A 27,022-nucleotide genomic window follows, 5' to 3' on the forward strand; every position below is an offset into this window, starting at 1 on the left:
AAAATATGGGAAAGAAGTATCTTCTGCTACAGGATAGTTTAAATTTTAAGGGAGGGGCAATCAAACAAATTGGTCAGTAAAAGTAATTGTGCACCAGATGTGTCACAAATATGCTCATCTGCACCATTTCATGAAGGGGAAAAAAAGTTTAAAAAAAGCGCGTTTTGTATATGAATGTTCAAAACTCATCCAAGCTGGAAGTAGCCTATATATCTGTGTATTCTGTCTATACTGGACTGAAATTCTTTGGTGCTTTGAGACTCCATTATGTTGCATGTGGTTTCCATTCTCTTGTTTTTATAGCTTTTTGGAATTTATTTTAGATCTTTTGAGACCTCTAACCATTCCCTGGCTAGAAAGACAAGATTTCAGGCTGTTCAGTTTCTGTCAGAGCTTCTCGTTTCTTGTAGCAATTCTTTGTGGGTTTAGCTGTGTGTTAGACTTAATGTTCTTTGATTTCAAGCATTGCATCATTAACAAGCCTCGTTTTCTTTTTGCCAGCATCTACTTGCTACTCATCTAGAAATAGTGTCATTTCTCAATAAAAGACAGTTTCAATTTTATTTGGTGTGTTCTTTCTCTCTTTACTGGGGAAAAAGTTCCCAGATTATAATTATTTTATTTCATTTTTTTGATTAATTATGCTATGGTATGTTTTTCTTCATTTTATTTTAAATATTCAGAGAAGAAGAGAAAATATGGATAGACTCTTGCAGCCATACGATTGTTTCACAACTTTCATCAATGATTCCACAAGGAAATGTAATAGGCCATGGAAAATAAATTGTCAGAATGAGACAGACCATACCCTATGAAAGACCCTGTGGTGGAAGTAAATTAATATAAGCTTCTCTGAAGTTATCCAGACCAAATCAAGGAATGGTGTGTAAGGAGATCAAACAAAGGCTTCCTTGCCATCCACTGTATTCTTTTATTTGCTGATCTCTTGAGGAATCTAAGTTTTCAAAACTTGAACACCAAAGAGGTGAAAGCAGTTATTCCTTGAAAGAATGCAGAGCCTTCTTTAATTTATTATTTCTTACTGTGTCAAAGTTCTATTGTTTTGGGATTTTTTTACATCACGTTTTCTTCTACTGCATCACGGTGAATTTGGACCTACTTAGTTAAGCATGTAAAACAACTGCAGGAAAGAAAATTAAATTTCAATAAGCTGGGTGATGCAAATTAGATGGTGACTAAGCTGCATAATTCATCTAAAATCTTCTTACCCCAATATTTATATTGTTTTCATTGGAAGAATAAACTTGGGATTTTTGCATATATCAGCAGAAAATAACTCTCCCTCTTTGCACGACTGCTGTGTCAAGTTTGGTGCACCATGCACCAAACTTAAGTCTCTACCAGTTCTTCTTTAAGATGATGTGCACTATCTATCCATGAATACAGCAGCAACAGTACCAACCTCCCACATATGTCTCCTGAACCTAAGTTTTCCAGCTAAGATTCATGGAGATTTTATCCTGTAAGTTTCCTAAAATGGACCACAAGTACTTACATTAAGAATTTATCCAAAGGCTGGAAGGCTTGGAAAGACGTAAGTTCCATTTCCTTTTATATCCACTACTTTAGGTCTAAAGGCATAAGACCAGTTGAATTAAATTAAATTGCATTTAGCAATTTAGGAGCAGCTGACCTGTGACAGTGTTTCATTTTCTATAACCCATGGCAATTCAAAATGAATGAGTTTTGCTTACTCACCTATTTGGCCACATTTGAAATTCATTTGCATTTCCCCACAGCCGGCTCTGAATTCAGTAGGGCTAGCTACAAAAACATCAATTATTTGGTGATGAAAAATATTTATTAGATCAAATCTACAGTTGCTGCTTATGCTAGGAAACTTAATCATGTAGTATCAAATATGGTGCTGTCTTGATGTGCATCCATCTTCAGTATAAATAATCTCTTTAAACAGAGAGTGGGCATATATGTATTTACATCTCATGCTTGTGTTGTTTTACAAATCAGTGGAATATATGATCAGATACTTAACTGGGAGTGTGCACTGCTAACAGGAAGTCTGTAATTATTTTACAGATAACCATATAACAGCAGACTACATGACATGGATGCCTGGGAATCAATGTTTCCATGTGGTGATCTCAGTACCAAGTGTACAAGTTAAACAAAAATTGCATGCTGAGACTGACCATTATATGGCAGTTTTGAAATGAAGCATGAGCTAACTTTCTCCTCAAGAGATAAGGCAATGGTTTGTACTAACCAAAGACACATCAGGGGCCATAAGCACTACAAATTAAGTGGAAAATATGAAACAGAAAGATCTCTCTATCAGAGTGGCTTTTTAAGAATGATGTGCTGGTCAGCTCCTGCAAGAGTTTTATGAGAAAGGCAGAGTGTGCATTAATCCCTCCAAATTTACATTCCTGCACAGCCTCACAAGGCTTCCCCACAGCTTCAGTCCAGCTCAAGAGATGGAAACCAGGAAGAATATTATTTCACACCACAGCAACTTCTGCTCCCATGGTTTGGAGGGAAGGACCTTCCCTGTTCAATATTGAAACTCTGAACAAAGGGCAAAGAATGCAGTGTTGATGCTAATGACTCTCCAGGATATCCCATAACTAAGAGCTGCCACAGATACTCTGATGAGAAGCCTTCTACAAAATTGTCTAAAGATTTGCAATTTTCTCTCTGCTCCTGTAATTTTAATGGGTTTCGAGCTCAGGAGCTCCTGACCCTTTCTCTTTTTACTCATTTCAGTGACTCCAGGGAGATGATGAACAGCCCCTCAGATTGCAGTGCTCCCCACTACCACGTGAGTTTTCCATTGGAGAGAATTAACTTCACTCGATATTTCAGAGCCAGCACCTGATACATTATGAGTTACTGCTATGTAAGTACCATGCACACAAACTTACTATTAGCTGCACATAAGAACCTGAACTTCCAAAATACTTTTTCATACTTTTGAGGAAAGCATTTTCAAATGTTTACCATGATTATTTTCTTCAAACCCTCCATTATGATATCTTGAAAATTGCTGTGCATTTGTTCTCCTTTCTAAAGAGCAGAACAATTTGCCCAAGCTCTGATAAAACACCAATGACCGAGATATTCCAGAGGAATGTTTCAGCAATGGTTTTATTTACCAAATATCCTCCATTTACATTATGACTCCAAGATTTTCTTCAGACATTGAGCACTTTTTTTTTTTTTTTTTGAGGTATTTCTTTTATTGTGGCTTGAAAAGCTGCTTCTAGGAGGGCAAGTTCTAGCACAGTGCTCATCATCACATATTTATCACCCTAATCTCTGTAACCAGAGCTTGTTATACTTGACATTTTCTGGTATGCTTTTGGCATCCCTTTGCAAATTCTTGCAGCTGTTTCAGTCTTGATATTCACTTGTTTTATCTGATGCTGTTTTCATTGTCTAGATATGCAAGCTCATTGCATTCCTTCAAGACTTATCTATTCAGTCATACTGGGATAGTCAGTCCTGAAGGCTTTCTTGTTACTCAGCCCCAAATTCTTTACAGAGACCCTTGGGAATATTTGGCTTAGGTACTCAGGTACATTACAGTACTTTTCCTCAAAAAACCAAACAAAAACTCCAAATCAAAACAAACAATAAAACAACAACAAAAACATGTAAATTATGCACTAACCTTATCCTCTGTGACTGTCTAAGGACAGAAGCTGTAAAGTTCTGTTTTTCTTCATAAATCTGGTAATATCTTGGCATAATGGCAAGGTAGGAAGAATGCTAAAAGATTCCTTTGCAATGTAAGCAGTTGGATCAAGGTGGGTTTTTGAGTCATGTGTCATTAATTTTTGTCAAAAATTATCATTTCCTACCATGGAAAACTCCAGTGAGTGTTCAAAATTTTCTGTCATCTTATGAATCAAGTATCCTTTTTAGCCACCATTCACTGTAATTTAAGATATTTGAGCATTTTTACAGAGGTTTTTTTCTACTAGTTTGCAGGTCTGTGTACTTTGTGCAAAATATCAAGACAGAAATGTATGTCTAAGCACAATATATATATGCAAAGATTAAAATGCTAGCAAGCAAAATCTTTGATATTTTGGCTAATTCTCACATAATTCTCAAATTACACTGAAGAATTAAGCTATGAAATATCACAGTCAAATAAATAATTCAAAACAAATGTTTTGACAAATCTGCTGCCTTTTATGTTTGAGATGTGTCTGTGAAGAGCTTTTGGTTTTTTCCCCATTTTTAATGGAAAAATTTTCAGCCATGATGTCTGTAGAAGAAAGCCTCACCCCATGAATACTTTATTGGTAAAAATTGCTAATGTTTACCGTATTCTTAATAACCACAAACACCATAACTGACCACAAAGTATTGCACCTTTTTGCAGAACAGGAGGATGGGTTGATTAGCAATTTTTTGTCATCATATATATGATATAGGAATAAATGCATGTGAATTTCTGTGATACTGCCTGCCTGCACATTTATACAAATATATATTTGCGAGCTAGCTTTGATCATTTGTGCAAGTTTTTAAAAACCCATGAGCATGAAAACAAGATGTTTGAGAATACCATAAATCCAAATTCAGTTGGTTTTTTTTTTATTTTAAGAAAAAGTCAGATACTTACACATCTAAACTACAGTAGACCCTAAACCAGATTCTGTAGTTTCTGGTGTCATTGCTATCAATTTAGACTAATATAATTCAGTTTATTGTTGCCTAATAGACCAAATGAAATAATCAATAGTATTGTATTTTTAGTATATTTAGATATTTTATTACAGGAAGTAGTTACAAAACACTGACAGGCTGAAATGAAATTATTCATATGCACTCATCCTTAAAGAAAAGCACAAAGTAAGTTGCTGTTAACTATTGTGAGGAAAATATGTAATACATTTTGTTTTTCATATTGTTTTTTATATTGTTTTTCAATATATTTATGTACAGATGGGACTGACATAGCTCTGGACAGTGAACACTATATTTCTTTTTTTTTCTCTTTGTTCTAGTATTGCTATTTGACATTGATCGTGAAAGGTCTACTAAAGCAATCAGGATAATTTTAAATATTATAATACTATATGTTTTAGATACACTAATATCTAATTATTTGTTGCTAACTGTTAGTTATTAGATAATTGTAAGGCATAATATTTCAATTATTCTTTTAATACCTGTAAAAGGGCATATATTGTGTAGTCTGTAAAATTCTTTGGTTTTTTACCTCTCTTGAAAAATCTACCATTATCACACCTTTTCTTGTTTTATCACTTTACTTTCAATAAATTTAAAGAAGCTCATGTTCAGAAGTCGTGTTTGCTGTCCTTGAGAGGAATTCCCACTACCTACACAGGGCAAATTCCTGGACCAGGATGAGCTGCAAACAAGATGACTTCAGGCAAGAGCTAAAGAGGCTGATCCACTTACTATTCTTCATTTTTTAGGATTCATCTGAACTCCCATGAATTTTTCACAATCTCTTCTAATCAGAACACATCTCCAATAAAGGCTATGCTATAGTCACTCTTTGAAGCTCAGAGTTCAAATGGGATCAAAATTAGAATGACGTCATCTGGTTTTCTTTATTGCACTCATTTTTTCCTTCAGACACCAAGACACAAGATCTCATATTAAATGTAGATTCAGCAACAACTTGACAGAATATAATGAAATAGGCAACTGCTGATTTTTGATGCATAAAATACAATGGTATAAGCCATTGGAAGTAAGAGTACTGTGAAATATGTAAGTGATTTTGCAAGGTTTGAATTTCTGCAAGTGCTTCTGCAGATCAGCAGGACTTTTAATTGAAAAAGAAGTATTTTCACTTCCCTTATCAAAAAATACAAGTGATTTGAGAATTTGGCCTTCTATTCTACACACATAATTACTTATTTATGTATATGCATTTGTATACAATACTATTTTTTCTCTCCTTTTCAGAGGCATTTAAAAAACCCTCTTCTTTTTTTCTTTTCCTGGTAAAAAACATCTTTCAAAATAAATAAAACTGACAGGGTTTTTTTCTTTATTCATAATGACAACCATTTTATAAAGTATGAGGCAAATATCTGTAAGTAATGATGATACAGACCTTACAGTTAGAAGTGGGGGAAATCAAATGAAAAACTGATTTTCTACAGAAACTGATTTCTCCTTAGCTCTGTAAACATTGATCTAAAATATTGTACTTCCTGAGGTGAAACCAGTCACTTCCAACAGTTGCTAAGATATCATTAATAATCATACTTGCAATAAATAACAACATCTGAATTAGCTTCTGAGAGATATATGGCTTCAAATTGCAGCCACAAATCACTGCATCTGTGTGAGAATGATCATGTCTCCAGTGTCTACAAAAGCTGTTTTAGCAACTGTATTCTTTATGGTGAAGCTCACCCTAAGTAGTCTTCCAGATTCCTGAGAGAAATATCTGCAGATCATTTGACATTGTGATGTATGATTTAGCAGGGGGAAGGTAGATTATATTTCTAAACCTAGAAAGCATAGGGTCGCAAGCTTAGCTTTCATTAGGTCACTCCTATTTATGGGGAAGGGAAGTAAATAATCCTTTCAGGGAAATAGTATGGAAGCATATTAACAATTAATTGGTTTGATATATGTAAATGTTTTACAGATAGCTCTTTAGTGGCAGGACCATCTTATTATCAGCTGCATGCACCTAATTACACATGCATGCAAAAGTATCACTGCTGTATTTATTTTTTCCACTATCTCTATACCAGTAAAGTTTTTCTCACTGACCTGCCCAGCTGACAAGCACTGAAATTTTGTAGGAAGCTGATGAAATAACCAAAATTAGGGGATTTGTTTCCTGAAAACCAGGATCGAATTTCTGAAATTGCACGGGTAGACTGAAGTGCTCCAAAAGAAGACAACACACTATTTTGCATATTGTACAATATGTACATCAGAAAAACTGATGCCTGATAGATTTAATTCAGGCCACCTTCAGATTGTGTCTTTTTGCAAAGCACCAACACATATACCAAGAAGGGTGGTGGTAGGGAAGGTTTCCATGTGTTATGTGATAGCTCTTCCTGTCTTCCTCTGCAACCAGGATGCCCAGGCTTGTGGCAATATTTCCAACCATCCTAAGAGAACAGCCAAACAGCAAGCTCAGGAAGATGGGTTGAAACAAAATAAAGGAACAATATTTAAGTTACTTTATCTTGTTTTTTTAATTTTTTTTTTTTTTTGAGAGAGAAAGCTTTCCAACTGATTCATTGAAATTGCAACCTGCCCTTTTTATTCTCTTGAGTTTTATAGAGAACATAGAAACCTTTACGGAGGTATAGATTCTGCCATGATTGCATGGTACTTGGTGTTCCTGTGCAGATTTAAGCTGGTATTTGATACCCATGCAAGTAGTAGCCAGGGAATGGTGTGAGACAGCAGTGTTACTTGCTCAGGTGTTTCAACAATAAACCCATGTACCTAATGTCTACAAAAGACATGTAACAGTCTAAACAAATGTAAATATCATAGAGAAATAGTTTGGTAAGGTGTGTGTCTGTAAATCAGCATTTTTAGAAAAAGATATTACTAGATAACGTTGCTGATTTACTGCCTATTGCTCTTTACAAAATCATATTTCCTAGAATAAAAATAAATTATACGTTTTCACTGCATGCCCTGACAGCTTCAGCTACAATGACAGCAGTTTTTGAAAATCCTTCTTAATATGTTGGCATTCTAAAATTATGCTAAGATTTATGAACTAGGGAAATGTAGCACAGTCCAGTTTTGTTGTTTGCTTGAAATAAGCCTTCTTCTGGACACAGAGGGAGAATGTAATTTGAAAACATTTGTTGCAGTTTAAGTTTGACAACTACCCTAAATAGTTCTCATGAGTTGACACAATTCCCACTTCTGACTCCTCCTTCTAAACCCCAGAAGGATTTGTATTTGTTTATTTTTATTAAGAGCTGATGAAGATTTTGAAGAAATTGTGTATATTGTATTTTAATATTTCAATAAGATACAGTTCTTTAAAAGGTATGTGTTAAACACCACAGTATATATAGAAATATGGGTTTTGTTCCTTTCTTTTTATTGAAGATGGAAACACCTTTGTTATTTAGGGAGAGTGTATCTATCAGAGGAAAACTGGGATGGAATTGAAATGGAACTGTTGGTATCCTTTGCATAACAATTATGGACTCATTTAATAGGTTTTCTTTTCTCTCCCCTGCTGTATTATGAAATGACACAGAAATGCAGATTATGTGGATCACTCACTGCTCTGGAGAGGTAGTTCTGATCATATATTTGGTACAGTTTTCTGAAATACACAATGTATGGGAAATGTGATAACTTCTAAATTGGTAAATCTATTGTTGTGAAAGGCATAAATCTTGCCATTGGAGAGGGAGATGTAGGTAGGTTTGAGAGAGTGTCTGAGCTAGAATTTAGTCCTGAGAGCTAAGACTGAATCAACAAGCACTTCAGCATGCATATTGAATCTGCCTGGCCTTTTGAAGCCAGCCAGATTCAATACATGCTTAAGTGCTTTGCTAAATAAAGGTGGGAATGAGTATGTTTAGCTTTTAGCACATGCTCAAGCAGTCTTTTGTAAACCATGGCCCAAGTCTGTAAAAATGAGAGAAAAAAAATTATACACACATGCACTGGCACCACAAGCTAGTCAGCTTATGAAGAGTAAGTTTTTCCACAACAGAATCAGCAGGAATTATTATTAAACACAGTCATGTTGACAATGCATAGTGTGGGGCTGTGAGCCAAGTGGAAAACTGTCTTCTGCTCACCAGTCTGCTCAGAGGAGATGAGGCTCCCCAGCAGCAAAGTAAAGATAGAGGCTACAGAATGAAACTGATAAGTAAAAACGGATGGCAATAAAAATCCAGATGCTTTCTGAAGCACATGTGAGTATACATGAAACTGGAAACTATGTTGATTATTAAAAAATAAGTTTTCTTTTTCCTTTACTTGGGCCTTTTAAGTGGTTACTATATTTCAATGTGTGCAAAGAAAATCTAGGAGGTTTTTTATAGTGGATAATGCTTTCTATAATGCCCTTGCTTGTCCTTTTCATTGTTCTTTTATTTGTCAGCAATTATTGACCTCAACCTTCATATTTTATGAGCTATATAAAATATTAATAAATAATGAGTAAAAAAAATTTGTGGTGCATGATAAAATCAGCCATATTACAAGTAAAATGTTCACTTCTGAGATTGCCAGCTATTTTTACATTCAGTAATCTAGGTGTTTAAACACAGTAGTGCTTTAAATGAAATAGACATGAACATCCATTAACAGCTCGGGTTTTGATAGAAATGGGTAAGAGTGTTGGTTCTGTACTCAGGACTGGTAAAATATGAATGAGGAAAATATAGACATTTCCTTAGTTGAAATTACAAGGATAGACACTAAGCTCCAGTTACAAATAGAATATTTTAGGTAATTAAGTCAAAGGAAGAACTGGATTTTATATTTGAATAAAGCAACCCAGGGAGAGGAAGAAAAGATTTTACAAAATATTTTCTCCATTTTTGAGAGAGAAATCTTATTCATGTCATGTGCTAGTTTCTGGTTTGATTTTTTTTTTTTTTTCTAGCAGAAGTAACAGCATTACTATCTCAAACAAAGTAAATTTGCAGATTCAATAAGGCTGAGCCAAACATGGTCTTGTTGTAAAATATGTGTCCCAGTGACTATTAACAAGGGTGTCTTCTGTGAAAATCTGAAGGTTTTGTGCTATGGCAAGTCTTCCTACAGGATCTGGAGAGAGGCAAATAGTACTTGTTTTATGTCTGGGGGTTTTTAACTTTAGCGATCTGGAAGCTTGTTCTGACCTCCTTCTACAGCACAGTTTAGGAATTTGTTAAAAACAAAAGAGATGCATGACTATTTTGTGACACTATCACTGGCCAAACCAGTCTGCTTTACCTACCAGACTGCAGAGGAGCCAATAGCCTGTGTCCCTGCTGGGACCCAGAGGCAGAGATAGCTGTGATGATCCCTGGACATCCAGGTGCACATTGTCACAAATTTGTAAGGCTAAGTCCATCTTCCTCACCAGAGCTGTCTGTTTGCTTCACATCTCATTTCTTAGCACTTCTCTTCTTGCAAGGCAAGCCTGCCAATGTATGCCTTCCTCCTTAACTGGTGACGTCCAACTCAAGAGAGAAACAGGTAGCAGTCATGAAACAAAAGGAACTTTTTTCCTCTAACATGAAGGAGTCAGATATACACTCTGGTTAGAGATACCTGAGGGAAAGGAATCTTGTCTTTGTGTCTCTTCACACTAGGAGGGAGAGGTAATGTTTAGATCCACAACTGTATCTTCACTCTATTTGCCTATCCCTAGCTGTTGGAGAGGCAGAGGGGTACTGACAGAAGTCCTGTGGAACACTCCTACCTCTTCTTTATAGCAGAGATGAAAACAGAAGCATCAGGCAAGTTTATGAATTTATAATATTCTGCTGCTGCCAGGCAGTGCCTGAAATTTCTCAAGGTAGAACGATGTGGGAGGTTTACTCAGTGATCATCCTATGGGAACATATTCCATGAGATAATACTGACTTAGGTAGACAGTTCACCTTCTTTTTTTAATTTCTTCAGGAGGGATGAGAGCTTTCTTTAAAAGTATGAGGGATAGGGTGGATCCTAGTTGCGTGCAAGTGGGTCTCTACAGCTGGGACTAAGTGCAAACTCCCAGATCCATCCATGTGCTGCCACTGAGCTCCTATTCCATGCCAGGCAGAGAAGCAGGTCATCCCCACCACTGGGTCAAACTGCTGTGTAAAAAAGCTCCAGTGCATGTCTGAGAAGAGAGCGAGGGTGCATTTCATCCCTTGCAGGATGACTAAAGGACTGAGATCTGGCAAAGGCCCATGGCCAAAGCAGAATTTAAACACAGACATACATCCTGAAAACCCATATGCTTTCATTGTGGATATTTGCAGTCTGAAGTTGCTACATTATTGCTGGTTAAATCTTTGTGAAACAGTCTTTTTCTGAGATCACAAACTGTCCTGATAACTTTTGTATGGGTAAATGATCAATGCTGTAGTTAATTAAGTAAAAAAAAAAAAAAAAAGTAACAGAATGTGGCGATGTTTAGGCACCTAAATCCACATATAGGTTCCTGAAATTAAGTCTGGTTCTCAAAAGGTCATAATTTTTTGAGAATAAAGCTAGTAATTTGGGTAGCTAGGTATAAACTGAGGAAACTGAGGTCTTTGACTTTAGCTAGTTGTGAAGTAGCATTTTTTACTTAGAGCCAAGCCTTTCTGCCTTTGGAGAATACTTCTTTGCTGGAAATGCTAGAAATTTGTATGTACAGTGTTTTACAGATGTGTTCTGTTCTTCATTTTTCCACAAAGAAACAATGATTTAAAAAAAGAGTTTGTGAGGTTTTTTAAAGTAGAAGATAATTAATGTAAATCAGACTCTAGAAAAAAATACAGGCTTATTTTCACATTTGCTTGAGATTAAGCTGCTTCCACAAAGTACTTCCACATGTATGCTAATTAATTTTATAACAAAACCAACCATTCCACAATGAGGAGTGAAGACAAAAGTCTTATTAACCATGCCTTATTCAATCAGCATTTATCTCCCTGTTCCAGGCCAGCAGGACTCCCTTCAGGGTTAACTCCTGCTGAGCTCTAAAGACCCCCATCGCTCAGCACCTGACCAAACCAAGAGATTTCTGGGTGCTTGGAAGTGGATAAGAAACCTCCTTGGATATGATTATTGTCAGAGGAAAATGGTATATTTTAAATTGTTTTGGCTTTTTTTTTCAATCTTTACTGTATTTCTGCTCCTGGGACCTGCTCCTGTGTGAGTTGATAGCTCTCTGTATCAGCTGCAATGTATATTCTTATAAACACACACTAGCCTAACCTTCAGTTTTTGCTGGATTTGTTTGCATATACCATAAATGAAACCTGATGGGATATCATTCAAATATATTTGTTGTATAGCTGATTCTAAGGATGAAGTCAAGTGAGAATTTGATGTCAAAGGATTGGAAAAGCTGCAAAAGACTGGTGTAGCCCATTCTGCTGGCAACACACAAGACAACAATAGTCTTCCTCTTGTTGCTGCCTAGCTTCACTCTGCCAATACAGCTATTTATGTGTCCTTACTGTAAACTGACTCTCTACAATGACTAAGGTTAAAAATATCCTCTTTTCTGGAGGGGTAATGAAAGGGAATTTCTATACAGTCTTGCCCAGGAAGTCTGCACATAATCTAATGGGGCCCTTGGAAAGATGAGAGGTTCTCACAGGCCAATGTGGTCTCAGAGTCATACCTATAAGTGCAATTTTTCTTGTGCCCTTTGTCAATCTCCAAACTTCTGGTTCCTTCATAACCTGAGCACCCACCCAATATGTTGTACTAAGAGCTTCTGTCATTATTGGACAAAAATTAGTACACATAAGCTTGGTAAGTTCAAAAGAGAAAAAGAGCCAGTTTTATTTCTGACCTCGCAATATGTAGAATTCCAAAAGTGGCAGTGGATTGGAGGATGAATTTTCCACCTCTCCAACCACACTGGTCAAACCAACAATCCATCAATTCTCTCCTCCAACAAAGAAGAATGCAAAATAATAATTATTTGCATGAACAGTGTGTGAGAACTCCAGTAGAAATCTGTAAACATCAGAAGGTTAAAGAATTTTTATGAGAACATAAAAACTTTCAAAAGAACTATGAAAGAAAACATAACACTTTTAAAAATCAGGGCAACAAGCTTCCTTAATAGAAAAGGGAACATGCGATCAACTGCAGGGTAATCTACAGATGGACTACACACCTACCAGGAACAAGAGATGTTCTTGTTACTATCATGTAATTTCTGCTTCCTCAGAGTTTTTGTTTTGGTGTTTTATAGAGACACCACCCTTTGAAGGACCAAAATAATACAGCTCCCTCATACACAGGATAAACCCGTAGACTACAGAAAAGAAACTATAATGCAGCTTTTTTTTTACCATTTGGTATGTCACACTCATTAACTGCAAATTTAAGGTCATATATGAGACCCGCAACTCCATCCCACCTCCCAAATGCATCTGATTTCTGTGTTCAGCATACATAGAACATAACACTATTTAGATATTTTGATAAGAATTGATAATTATTAAAAATCTCATCCCACAATTGCTGTATACACAAATCATATTTTTTGTGTAGATCAGAGTGTGTGACTTCTTTACAGAGTGAAAGTGATTCTGCCTTATTGATACTGCTATCTCTGAACTTCAGTGAATACTGCATTACACAGCCGCTTTTGGTTTTGTTATTAAGGCAATTTGTTCTGCAGATCTTCAGCTGCTTTTCTGCTTTTGGTGGCTGATAATCTTTGTTGTCAGTGCCTGGGTAGATGTGTTATTTCCACCAGCAAAGCCTCTCTGTCCTAAGTATCAGAGTCTTCTAGAGAAGCTGTTATGTTCTGTGAGATGTTCCTAGATACACTCTTAGAATCTCACATAGACCTGGTCCTAGGGGTGCCTGCAGCTTACCAAAGACAAATTTGCTACCAAATACTAAAGACTGCAAAAGTAAATGGAAAGTGTGCTGTGGTTGACTATTGCTAGTTCAAGACTCAAGGATGTCCTGGTTGAAAGGTATCGATAACAGCATGCTTTACTCCTTGAAATTTGTTTTGTGATTAGTCCCATGTGCATCCACTTCATGCAACTTCTCAGATGCCAAACTGAGGTAATTTATTAAAAGGAAGCATGGCTGAGAAAAATGCTAGATCATGAAAACTTGATGATCAATGCTTTCTTGTGATGATAAGAGACTGTAGACATGAGGGCTAGGTCAAATAAAATTTTAGAACACAATACTTCCAAGTGCAGAAATTTTTGCAGAGGATTTGTGAGAGGAAAGGTGAAGAATAAACTTTTTAAAGCTTCAATAGACAGCAGCAAGGGCTCAGTGTTTGGTCAAGGCCATGTTTAAACAACGGGAGATACATTTTTTCCTGCACTGTGCAACAAATGATGCTTGTGTGATTAACATAATGTTTTAATTGCACATGTTTCTGTATTAAGCCCTTTCTCTTTCTGAAATAAGAACAGCTTTTCTTTGTGTACCTTAAGCTATTTCCAAAGCAGTGCAATTCAGGGCCAATGGAACACAAATCTAAAGGGACAGGGAGCAGGGTATAAAGCTGCAAACTGTTTGTGCATAGCTATGTAGATGTAACTTTTTCAGGTGCAGAATTTGAAGAGGAGGGCAAAAACCAGTTACAGCCCCCACCAAACTTGAGCTTGTAATATGAAACAGGAAGTACCTCTTGCACCGAAGCAGGAGTGTTCCTCAGGGATCTGAATGTATCACAATGCAGTACTTTAATTTTGAATAATTTATTCTATAGCAGTACCACTTCAACATATATGCTCCTCTTAAGGTGAAACAAATATGTCCTCATAGCTGCCTCCTGGTAAAGCACCTATCTTCTACAAGAAAGATCAAATGATCTCTTCTGTTGGATCAACATAACAAATATAGGTGAAGCACTTACTTTATTCTGCACAGGCAAAACTACACCAGAATAAAGCATATTAAGGAAAAAAAAAAAAAAAAAAAAGTAGCTCCATGGCTCCATGGTTTTATTTTAATTTTCTTTTTTTTTCTTTTTTTTTCCCTTTTTTTTACAGGAATGAATTCTACTTTCAGAAGACAAGAGCAAATCCACCACCTGAGAAATTCAACACTCAAGGTGTAGAATTTTCTAAGATCTCCTGAAGGGATTTTTTTTTTTTTTTAATAATTAAATACTAGCCTTGTTGCAGAAGTTGATGTGGTTTTATAGCACAACACAAATCCCATTTAGATTAGAACAGTATTTAGTGTAATACTTGGTATCAGAAACAGCTGGATTAGAGTGGACTCAATCTTGTCAGCCAAGCAAGGTATTAAAGGTGCACCTTCAGAGTGCTGCCTTGTGATTTAGCCACATGACTTCTGTTACTTTAAATCACTAGGCACCACTCTAAAATAGTACTCCCAGAGTCTACTTCTTAAGGAACCTTATAAAGCATTTACACTGAACAAGTCTGAAACCTCTTTATCGCACTATCTGCCTTAACTCACTCCTGCAATTTTGCACTACTGCATTAATTAATTGAAAAATCTTGTGTCACTGTTTCATGTCCTGCCATTTGTATTTGCATTTATAATCTAGGCTTCAAATAAAATTTTATCAGAAACATGGAGTTACATATTTTTCCATTTGCCTTTATTCAATGTACATTTCTTTGATTTTAGATACATATTGTGAGCATTACTAACAAACTGGTGGATACTTGAAGATCTTTCTGAACAAAACTAAGGAAGTGGATAAGTAAATGTGACTATTTAAATTAAACAACCATTTCCATTTTTTTTTCCTGTATGTAGCAATTAAAACACCTAAACCTAAGTCTTCTATTTCAGTGCAAACTGTCCTATCCATTTTATACTAATAATACATTTAACAGCTTGACACATCAGCTGGAATGATTACATTATATAGCAGTAGAGATATCTCTGGAAACAATGACAAGTGGGAAAAACCAACCAACAGTTTTTAAAATGGTAGAGGGGAAGAAATATTTTTAAATGTCAAGACATCAGCATCAGTCTCACCATTGTGAAATACAGCTTCAAGTATATAAGATTTGCCATTCATCCACCATTTCTTGTCTTCAGTGCACTCTCTTCAAATCTATTTGGACTCAGAGGTGTGTGTTTGTAGATGTAAATATGCATATACATATGTGAGTACTTGGGAGGATTAAGGTCTTGTGTATCTTGTTTTATTAGGAGCATACTGAAGCAGTGTTCTGCATGTTCAATGTTAGGACATTGTACCTAGCTTAGGTGGAAGCATATGGAAAGAGGAGAACCCCACCTGGAATGAATACAAGCCCATGCTGTTAAGTATATAATGGTATTTTTTTCTTTTTGGGTCAGCCTATGGAGAAAGAGGGGTATGTGGAAAGACTATCATACTTTTGTTCCTCTCCTTTACACAATTGTAGTTCAGAATTTCTTAGCTAATGAAGACCCACTAGGGTGGGTTTTTTCAGCATTTTTTTGTGGGGCACTTGAGTCTAGTCAGTGTCAGGACTGGGCTTAGAGTTTGACCAGCATTAGAAGTAGTCTCTGTGCTCCTCCTTAACACTGATTTTGTGAAATAGCTGAAGCCAGCTTTCCTGTCAGTATTTCATTAGTCTAGAAGCCATGGGTACATATATGTTTTAAGCTCATTACTTGTTAGAAGAGGTTGTTGTGTTCTTTACTGTTACAGTAAGACTGAGAACTCCCACAACATTGGGACATCTGAAAGAACAGCTCTTGAGTCATCCAGAACCTGGTCAGGATACATCAGGGTGCAGTCACTGAGGGTTAGCCCTGGTACTGATGTTAGATCATAGAATCATAGAATCACAGAATCATTAAAATTGCAAAAGACTTTGAGAATCATTGAGTTCACCAGCACCATGGCGTTCACCATTAAACCATAGTGCCACATTTACACAAGTGTTGAACACTTCTGAGGACAGTGACTTTAGCATCTCCTTGGGCAGCCTATACCAATGCTTGATTACCCTTTCAGAGAAAAAAAAAAATCTGATGTCTTTTCTGGCATATCCTGGGGCCTTCTTCTCTGGTTCTGTCACTTGTTCCCCAAGATAAGAGACTGACCTCTACCTGGTTACAACCTCCTGTCACATGTGGAGATGGATTAAGTCTCCCTTGAGACTCCATTTCTCCTGGCTAAACAGCCCAAGTGCCTCAGCTGCTTCTTTTAAGTCTTGTGCTCTGAACCATGTATTTTTCACCACTGGGTTTTTATCATGGAAACCTCAGGCAAAAAAATTGACATCAGCCACATTAAGCCTTATCATTTAGGTCTTGAAAAATATCTTATGCTTGCATATCCCGTTGGATGACTGCTGATGGAAGAGCACATAAAGTAGGCAACACTCTGCAAGAGGCAATTGCTGAGAGTATCAGTCCCGCTGAGGAAAATTCAGAAGGTGCAAGCTGTAAGCAAGCTGCCCTGCTATGTAATTGGATGATCAGTGAGACTCATATGTCTAAGTGCTAAAAGCATATTTCTGTTTCCTTCAGGGTCTGACTAACGTTTCTTGCCTGACTCTCTGCTCGTTTGGGAGCCACCAAAACACGTTCCCTTTAGGAAATTGGGTGTCTAACTTCTTCCAGATGAATAACTTGAAATTTCTAGTAGAAAAGCATTGAATTTCATTAGAGAATTAATTTCTCCAGGAGATGGGGATGATCAAAGCAGAGTTTTCCATGGTCAGTATTAAACATTATTGTTTGCTTTTCAGTGTGGAGCCTATTTTTGCACATCTTGATTTATCCAACCTTGAGAATCACAGGGTTCTAAAAAAGTACTTGATCCTTGTGGAATTAAAAAGTAATTATTCCATTCATCTAATGGGCCAGGCAGAGACAAGACTGGTAATTCATTTCTTATACTCTTCACTGGTTTTCCTCTTCTGAGACAAAGGCAGAACCAGTTGTCTTTCCCCTCTGTGCAAGGCTCCATCTTAATCTAACAGCTATTCAACAGCAACAATCTCCTGAAGACATAGCCCCCAAGACACTTCCCTCTTTGCAGAAAGCACAGGTTTTCTCATTAAAGCACTACCTATGACACATCTTCTGTTACTTTTCCCAATGAATCAAATTCAGCATTCACCAAACCTAAACCTATTAATTCTGTAACCAGATATAATTGCAAATTAATTGTAATTTTCTTATTGATTGCTTATAGGGAATCAAAGGATAAAAAGAACTACATCAGAAAGACCATGGGATAAGTTATCAGTTACTGTCTAAATGATGAACTTTCCTAATTTATTTCCAGTATCAGAATGCTTTGATTTCTAGCATTATTTATAGATAAAGCCAAACAAACAAACAAAAAAAAATGGATTTGCTCAAAACATAAAGAGAAATTTAATAGGCCTTAAAGGAATTTTAAGTTACTAGAAAGGTCCCTGTGTACATGACGAGAGAAAAATACTACTTCTTTGCAGTGCCAGTTATGTATTTAGTGGTTTCTCAAAAGAGGATATAGTCCATTCATCATGTCAGAATACCTCTTTTAGTTTAGGTTCTTGTCTAGCAGAACGTGTAGTTTAAACTAAAGATTTGTATATATTTTTTTTAGTGTTTGAGGGAATGCTGTGTTTCAATGTCAGAAAAATTCATTATTATTTTATGTTTAAAAAGTTTCACTTTGAATTTAAGGAAAAAAAATTCCTAAATTGACATTCCATAATATTCCCTTTTAAAATTGGAAAGAGGAGTAAGAACCATGTGATGGTTTTGAAAATAAATGTGTTTCTTAGGCTCACTAACCTCTGTGTTTTCACACAGGCCAACCTGATAAGTGACTGAAAAACCTGGGATCTGGGAGGCCCTGGAAATTTGGTGAATGTCCTTGGGACTGAGGAGCCAGAACTGCAGAGTCCCTTTCAGGAAGGCTGTTTGGAAATGCATAAAAGCTATTAGTGTTTAAGGCTAGCCTTTGTGGGTTGAAAGGAGTCTGGAATGTACTAACTTTTAGAATGACATAATTCCATTAAATGTATCACAGGAAATGAGGTCACTGCATTGCCAGGGAATCTGGGAGGAAGATATGAGTAGTCTTCATAGATATGAGTGCATAGGTCAGGAGGCTGAGTAGCTTGTATTGAAACCAAAGAAAATTTTAGTATATCTGTACATAGGTGCAAATATAGAATTCATTTTGGTGGCAGAAGGTATGTAACTATCAGAACAGTGAAGCTCTGATATGAGTTACACACAGAGGAGTTTAAAAACCTCCTCTGACATTTCAGCCCTGGTTCTAAACATTTAATGTGCCAGGGGATGGGTGTGATGAACTGTAATGAGGTCAATGAACCTTGCCTACCCTGTGTCCAAAATGCTATCTCAGTTTCTCCAGCATTTTGCTGCAATGGTGCTGTCAGATTTCTCAGTTACTCTACTTACATGCCAACAGTGTGGATGAGTCATACAGGGTTCTGATAGCTATTGGTAGATGGGCTTCAGTAGATATTGCCTTTTTCTGCATCATAGGAAGTAAATCCTACTGCAGTTAAGAAACCTAATTAAATTTTCAGTTTTAGCAAGACATATCCTAGTATTTGTAAAGTTGTGATGTACTAAATTAGTTTTCTCCTGGGGAAATTGAAGTGACAATTACGTACCTTGGATATTTCTCTGAAAATATGAAATTGTCAGTTATATCTGTGACATGCCTTCAAAGAGTTTCTAACTCCTACACTAAAATTACTGGACATTTCTTGCTGGCAAGAAATTATTTATTTTGTCGTAAAGTCGCCTAGAGTTTCTTGCTGTTAATTTAGGATTTTTAAGATGCCATAGTCTCTCCTCTTTTGAACAAAAAAAAAAAACACTCAAGTGTGGAACAAAATTTCAATAAATTAATGTAAAAATAAAACTCAACTTCATTTATGATTAAAAAAACCCAGCTCTACACATTCCTTTTAAGCTTTCAGAGGAGGAACATTTCTAAAGGTGAGTTGCTTTAGTTTGCCAGTCAAGTGCAGAGAGAATGTTTCACTTGCAACCACAAACCTAAGAATATTTAAAATATCACAAGAACCTTAACAATTACCCACCTACTTTCTTGACAGTTATTTTCATTCTTTTTAAAGTCTCGGCATGAGAGACACCACTGGAAAGAACTTTTTCATCATTTTATTTCCCAGTACTCAATGCTTCATTCTTCTCTAGAATGCTCTGAAAGTACTGGTCTTAAATGGAAGAGCACACCAAAATTCTTCCACAAAGCTTGCTGCATTAAATTTTCTGTTATGGCTTTTCCTCTCATCACAGTTTTCCAAAATTTGACAAGAAGCATTGTTCAGGACTATGTGATGTGTAGTGGATATACCAATATTTATATAGCCATAAATTCCTGGAAATATATTCAAGTAATCCATGAAGATAAGTAGTCATAGCTGTCAGAACAGCTCCACTGCAGCCCAAAATACCTATGATCACAGTGCTTCTGATTATTGTGCATTATTTGTAAAGTAATGAAAAATGTATTTTAAGTAAGAAAATCATTATTGTAGTCAGTGTTGGGAAGGGCTTATTAAAGGGATATTTGTTTGTGCTGTATGTATAATACCCTACTTTACATTCATGAACCTTGATTGGAACCATAAACCTTTGCCACAAGAAAGCAAAAGTCGCACCACTCCTTCTGACGTCAGTGAAACAGATCTTTTGGAATTAAATATATTCCTAAATATTTGTTGGACACAGAACTTACATGATGTTTGTACTGGGATTGTTTAAAATTTTAACCTGAAGATGTAGATGATGCTTTTCTCCAATTCAAAGTACAGGTGTCAGAGACTGAAATACTTCATGCCTCAAACATTGATATAAAGTCTTGCTCATTTAAACAAAAACTGTATAATGAAGCAACAACCAAAGAAGCCTCCCTGAAGATACCTATTTGGGACTTTGGACTGAAAGTCAAACTGCTGAGATTAGATAAAGGAAAAACTCATTCTTCAATCACTTCAAACAAGTAAAAATGGAAAAGAATGTGAGCCAACCCAGTAGCCCTGCTAAGAATCATCTCTGGCTTGCTTTGGAGTGGGGGAGGCTGTACCCCCAGACCCTTTTGCTAGGAGCAGCTTTCCACAGATTTCCCCCCCAAGTGAGGTAGGGGGAGGAAGTTTGGGCGTGTTGTAACCTCTACTCAGGGGTAGTGAACCCATCCTTCCTTACACAAACTGGTTATGGAACCCCCAGCACAGGGAATGTCACATCCATGGGACATTCCCATGAGGGGCAGCTGAGGGGATGTCAAAGGCCCCCCAAAGTGCCCCCCAGAATCTTTCCTGAGGCCTTGCACCTTTTGCATGTGATGCAAAAAATGTGAAGCCTATTGTAAGAAACAGTGGCAAACTCTCCCCTCCCAGTGAGGTGCCTGGATTTTCTTACCTGGCCTGAGGTAGGAAAACCCATCTGATCTTTTCAGGGGAATCTTTACCACCAAGAAGACCAGCTGGAGAGGGACAATGGAACATCTCTGGGATCCATGGAGTGGTGATATCTTCCTTATTCTATCCCTGTTACTCTCTTTCTGTCCCCAACACCTATCTTATCTCTGTCTCTGTCTCTCTCATATTTACCATCAAATAAAACCCATACTATTGGTCTTGTTTGCACCTTAATTTGGGCAGGGGCATTTCTAAGAACCTCAGTAACTGGATCATGACAACAGGTCAGAAGTCATGGTCAATGTTGGCAGTAGGCATGTATGAAGAATTAATCTGCACAGGCCAGGAAACCTCCAAGAAACCATACCATGTCTTTAACCCTAATGTAAAACATTGGCTTGGTTTTATCTGTTACCTCTTCCATGTTACCAGTTATCTCAGAAGCAGCAGATTCTGCCATTGTCATCATACCTCTGCCTGTTTGACGTTCCCAAGGGAAGAGGTCTGTCCTGATTTGGCTTGTTATCTGGGAGCAGAGCTTATGTCCTTGGATTTAAAGAAAGAGGCTTCAATTGTGCTGCTTCTGCACTTGTGCGTTTCAGAAAAAAAATTGCTTAGTGCTGAGCTTACCATAGTTTCAGACTCAAAAGGTGTGGAAAACACTGATTTATTCATAAAATAGCAACACTAATGTTCCACTGACTTCTCAGCTCTTTTAACTGCAAGTATTGGTTTAGTCCTTAGATATTGGATGCTTCTCACTTCTGATTCAAAATTATAACCCTGAGGTTGTTTTTATGATAATGGAAAAAGCTGATGGAAAAGATACATTCAGTAGTGATTTATCTCATCAGATTCCTAGTGTTAAGTATTTTCCCTACCACTTACTTTTAGCTTGTGGCATATTGATTAGGCAAAACACATATTCATGCAAATAGACTGCTACATATATATTATAAAACAAAAAAGCCTCTCTGTAGAAGAAAACTATACATTATGTACATGCATTTAGTGCATGGAAAAGTTTTAATTGACTTTTGAATGTTCTGGTACCCTGAATGAAACATGAAAGTGAGAAAAATATCTCATTCAGTATCTCTCTGATATATATTTACCAGTGCCCTCAGCACTTTCCAGAGTCTTGTGTTTTTTTACTGTCCAAAGTCTTCTCATCTTCACTTCTTCAGAAGTCTGCAATTTCCTGCTACTCTCTTTATCAGTGTGAGAAGGAAAGGAGCATCTGGTTGGGGAAAAATAGATATCTTAATAGTTTTGCTGTATTTCTTTGGAAAGGCATTAAAATGTCATAGCAGTATGTGTATAATATGTATCCTTAGATGATTTGTCAGTTATGTAAAGACTCATTTTGCAGAATAGCAGGACTGCTGTCAATATGGAGTAGAAGAAACATTTTTAAAATATCATACCTTATACTTAAACACCTGGAAAGCTGAAGAAAGTCTCTGTGCAGAAGTTTCCACTTTGTTACCTACAGAAAATGATGATTCATTACTCCTTAGTGTTGCTCAGTATTATATTGTGAAGTCATGGGTTTGGGGTTTTTTTTCTGGGGGGGAGAGGAGGGTTGGTTTCTTGAGGGTTTTTTGTTGTATTTTTTTCTTTACTTTTTTTTTGTTGGTTTGGTTTTTGTTAGTTTTTTTTTTTTTTGGTGGTGGTGATGGTGGTGGTTTGGGGTTTTTTGTTTAGTTGGTTGGGGGGCTGTTTTTGGTTTTGTTTTTTTGGGGTTTTTCTTCTTAATTAACCTGTAAATTGCAGATAAAGTTTGGGCTTTTTTGGAAACATTTTGATACAGAATTTTGGCTTTGAGATGAAACAGCCTTTAGTTCCAAAACTGTTTAGACATCATGGTGAAAAGCACTTTTGATGCAAAAGTCTTACAATAATGCAGTCTGCAATTCCTTCCAGAGGATGAACTTGTATTTCCTCTGTCACAATACTGTGGGTTGGAAATTGCCATCTAGACAGAGAGATTTATGTTGCTATTAAGTGTTTTAGGTTTTTTATGACTTAATGGAATTTTTTTCTTTTCTTTACAAAGGAACATAATTGTTTTCTCTTCCATTTCCCATTAATATATGTACACATACTGAAAAGAGAAAAATAGTCAAGGTCAGGACACTTTTGCCTTTTTTTATATTTAAACTGACACTTTCTTTATCCTGTCTATTTTTTTTGAAATAGCTTCTGAAAGTTGGGTAGGGACTTATTCTTTGCTTAAGAGCAAATACTACTGCTTTCAAAATGGTAAAAGATTGGCATGCAAAGAAAAAGTCTCCCCCTCATTTGATGTCTAAATTCAACTGCCATCAGGACAGAGTGTAGCAAAAAATAAATATTAATTTCTCTTTTCTTAAAAGCTTATATATATTACTATATTTTCTTTAAATGTAAAGTGCTTAAATGTCTCTCTCTATCATGATAATCATCACTGTGTTTTTACCATATTTTATATAGAGAATAAAATGCTGGGGAGTTTTAACAATACTTTGCATTAAATTTGCAAATTTTGGGTTGTCCTTATATATCATTTTTATGTGTGGATTTTACAGAGTTGGAGAGAGCCTATGCAGCCAGAAGAGGTAGTACTTACAGATCAGGACTCTCAAATAAAGCCTGCTAGTAAACTGAGAAAAATCAGTACTAATGGCAAAAATGCACCAACAGCATAAATTATACTATATTGCAAAAAAATAAATTAATTGTTTGTATATTCATTGTATGTTCATGTCAAATATTAGGGTTTGCTCATGTCACTTGGGATGTCAATTGTCTCATGGAAGGTATAAATGTAACAAGAAAGAGGCTGTATTGTTACATCACTTCAGCTCTTTGAATGTACTGCAGGTATTTCTGACTGACATTGGCTTTAGAATTAGCAACACAAATGAGGACATGTGCAATGTCTGCAGGAGAAATGTTGCATTTTTTCTAAATTCTGGTGAATGCAGAAGAGGTTTTGGGGGGAGTAACATTTGGGACTTTTTCTTTAATGATGAAACCACACCAAAGTAAAGAACTACATTCCTATTCCAATTGGTGCCCCACCAAACCCTTGCCCAGTCCTGGATTTACTGAGGAGATAACCAGTTTTGTTGGACTGCTCAGAAACCTCTCTTTCTTTGTTTCAATTTTATGTACCTGGTTTTACACAGTGTTATGATTAATATTTCAAGAAGCATTTAATAAGATATTTTACTGCTTTTTTTTTTTGTGTCATGAATGACATGTCTTCACTTCAAGGACAGTTTTCCTACTGGCAAGCTGAGGATGTGGCACACCAAATATCACCTTCAGGAACAAGTAATATAAGTACTATAATGAGATGGGTCTTTGCAAAGCCTGTAATTGGTGACAAGGCATGGCAGCTTCACATCAGACAGAGATATACAACACAGGGCTGATTAATGAGGCTCAAACATAACAGCTGAGAGCCTTCCAGGCACCACCAGACAGAAGAATGTCATATATCCCGAAGGTTTTACTGTGCCCAGAGCCTCCAATTTGCATCACAAAACCTTTAGGTAGGCCAATTCAAGATAATCCAGGATGGGATTCTGCTTTTTACAAGGATTATCAGTACTATGGCCTGCAACCCATCATTCTTGATCCCAGCTCTCACGGATGGCAGTAACAGCCGTCGCAACTTGCAGTTCTCCTCACTTTAATTGGGTCAGTTTAGTAACCTTCCTTGTATTAGAGTCAGCTTGGGAAGAGATGTAATATTTTCTGTTAGGAAGACCTAGAAACTGACTGTAGTAAGATTTGGTTGTTAATCAAGAAATAGACATTTAGTTATGTTAAGAAATATTCACAGAGATCGATGTGGAGCAAATAATAAAATAAAATTACTAAAAAAGAATTCTGCAAAGATACTGACAAAAGAATAAGGAAACTGATTGAAAGCTGGTTAGCCAAGTGAGGTTTTTTTTCCTTTGGAGGAAGAAATTTGATGATTTACTATTTTTATGTGATTTATGTATTCTGAGTTTGGGGTTTGTGTGTTTTTAGAATTTCTGGAAAAAACTCCAACAACTCCTTTTTAAACAAAAAAAAATATTCAAATTAGATGAATTTTTGACAGGTTTTTCCTATTTTTAAATGATCATACATACATTAAAGCAATGCATTGGATTGTGTCTTCTCTCTTCTCAGTCCTGTACTGAGATATTTTAAGGAGAAGGACTTCATGTAAAGGGTAGAAGGGAGACCCTAAGTATGCTGCACTCTAAGAGGTATTTGGTTTCATTTTTAGAAACCATTTCCACACACATGCCCCTGGCATGAATAACATTCTGTGTCAACTCTATTAGTTGATTAGTTGATTATAAGGTTTGATTAGAAAAAAATGGCGAAAGAAAGAAAATCAGATTACTAAACACCTTTTGGTGCCAGTTATGAAAATATTTGTTAAATTCCTTTCCATGCCTCAGCACAAATATGCCCAGAACATGTTTTGCAAGTATATCTCTAGAGTATTGTCAATTATATTTAAAATGTACATTTTTATTGAAAATGCTGGGTTTCTTTTGTTTTGGTTCACTCTTAAGTTATGTTCCTGAAGTGACAATACCATGCCACAAACATAAAAGGAGCCTGCCAGGCAGCACACCGCTGTGCTAAATTGCTAATACTGACTAAATAACACTGCAAGCTTAGCCTACATATTTATCTTCCTTTGTTGACATTGGTCTTCCAGCTAATGATTCGAAAGTATTATAGCTGAAGCCAATGTTATTTTTTTGTGGACAGTTTAATGGGCAAAGTACTGAATACCTTACTTTATCTAAAACAGGTTCAGTCAAATCTGCCTTCTTTTCCAGCTTAGCTTTCAGTTATCACTTTCCCTCGAGGCTAACACATTCAGATCTAATAATTTGTGTGTATGTGTGTGTGTGTGTGTGTGCATGTTGATGATAAAAATAAAGACCAGAGAACTCACAGTCTTCTAAAAGGCCAAATGTGGAAATGTCTGTGGTAAACCCACATTATAAAAATCTCTTAGTCCTTCAAGAAGCCTATCTATTTTAATTTTCTGCGAGCATCTTAGGGTTTTACTTTATTTTTCTAATCATGATTGCACTCTTGTCATCTACCTTCTCTTATGCCTTTATCTGAAGCATTATCTTCGTGACCCATAAGCAGTTTTTATCATCCAACTAATGGCAGATTTGATAAGAGTCCAATGTTCTTGGAGCATTTCATAAATTTTTAGAGCAAAATATTGTTATTTTAATTTGAGATTTTCATTGAATAATTTCTCAGTATTTTTTATGGATTCAGATAGAGTAGAATCATCCCTTATAGAGAAGATGCAATTTGTTTTCTCAAATCAAAAGCAGTAGAAATCCATTGGCTGTAAGGAACCTTGACAGAAAAGGTGTCATTTTTCAAGGCTGAACCTACACTGAATGACTTCAAAGGAGCTGTCAAAGAATTTGACATGTGAACACTTATTGAAGCTGATATGTGAACACTTATTGAAGGAACAAGGCTATGTATAGCTTTTTAAATGTGCTATCATCTTTACCCATTTGAGTGTCTACCCAAGTAGGACAACATTCAGGTACAAAAAGAAGGGAACAAAACCAAAACATGTCAGAGCATACATGGTAGCCAATGCCTTCAAAATTTTAAGTATTTATAACAGCTTTATTCTTGTATTATTTTTATTGTTCCTGAAGGACTTTGAATGTTGAATTCTTCATCCTATTGTATAGATGTTGGGTGAACAAAATGCAAATATGTTCCAACCCCAGAAATAAATTAGCAAGGGCTTTCAAGCCACTATCAGGCCTGCATATCATGTCATAGGACATAGACCTATGATACTAAGATAGAACAAGAAGGGAGAAATCCTTCAAGAAAAATGATCCAGCACTTCCTCAGACTGACCAGATAAACCCTGCCAAAAACTTGCAGGTTTGAGCTGAATTAATTGCGGTCTTGACGGTGGGCTCTAAATTGGCCTATTCTGATATTTTACTATTATGTCA

General features: G+C 36.3%; 1 long non-coding RNA gene across 4 annotated transcripts in view; it reads left to right on the top strand.

The window, feature by feature from the left end:
* LOC146763679 (uncharacterized) overlaps positions 1-26,430 on the top strand; it is a 131,926-nt gene extending 105,496 nt beyond the window's left edge. For 2 of the 4 annotated variants that reach the window (XR_014951236.1, XR_014951237.1), the window contains exon 5: positions 2,746-26,430. This is a non-coding gene — a long non-coding RNA (uncharacterized LOC146763679). The remainder of the gene's footprint in view (positions 1-2,745) is intronic. The other 2 variants (XR_014951238.1, XR_014951239.1) reach the window with 2 other exon arrangements.
* Positions 26,431-27,022: the final 592 nt, after the last annotated feature.

Source organism: Lonchura striata, chromosome Z, assembly GCF_050655825.1.
Source record: "Lonchura striata isolate lonStrDom1 chromosome Z, ASM5065582v1, whole genome shotgun sequence".
NCBI lineage: Eukaryota > Metazoa > Chordata > Aves > Passeriformes > Estrildidae > Lonchura > Lonchura striata.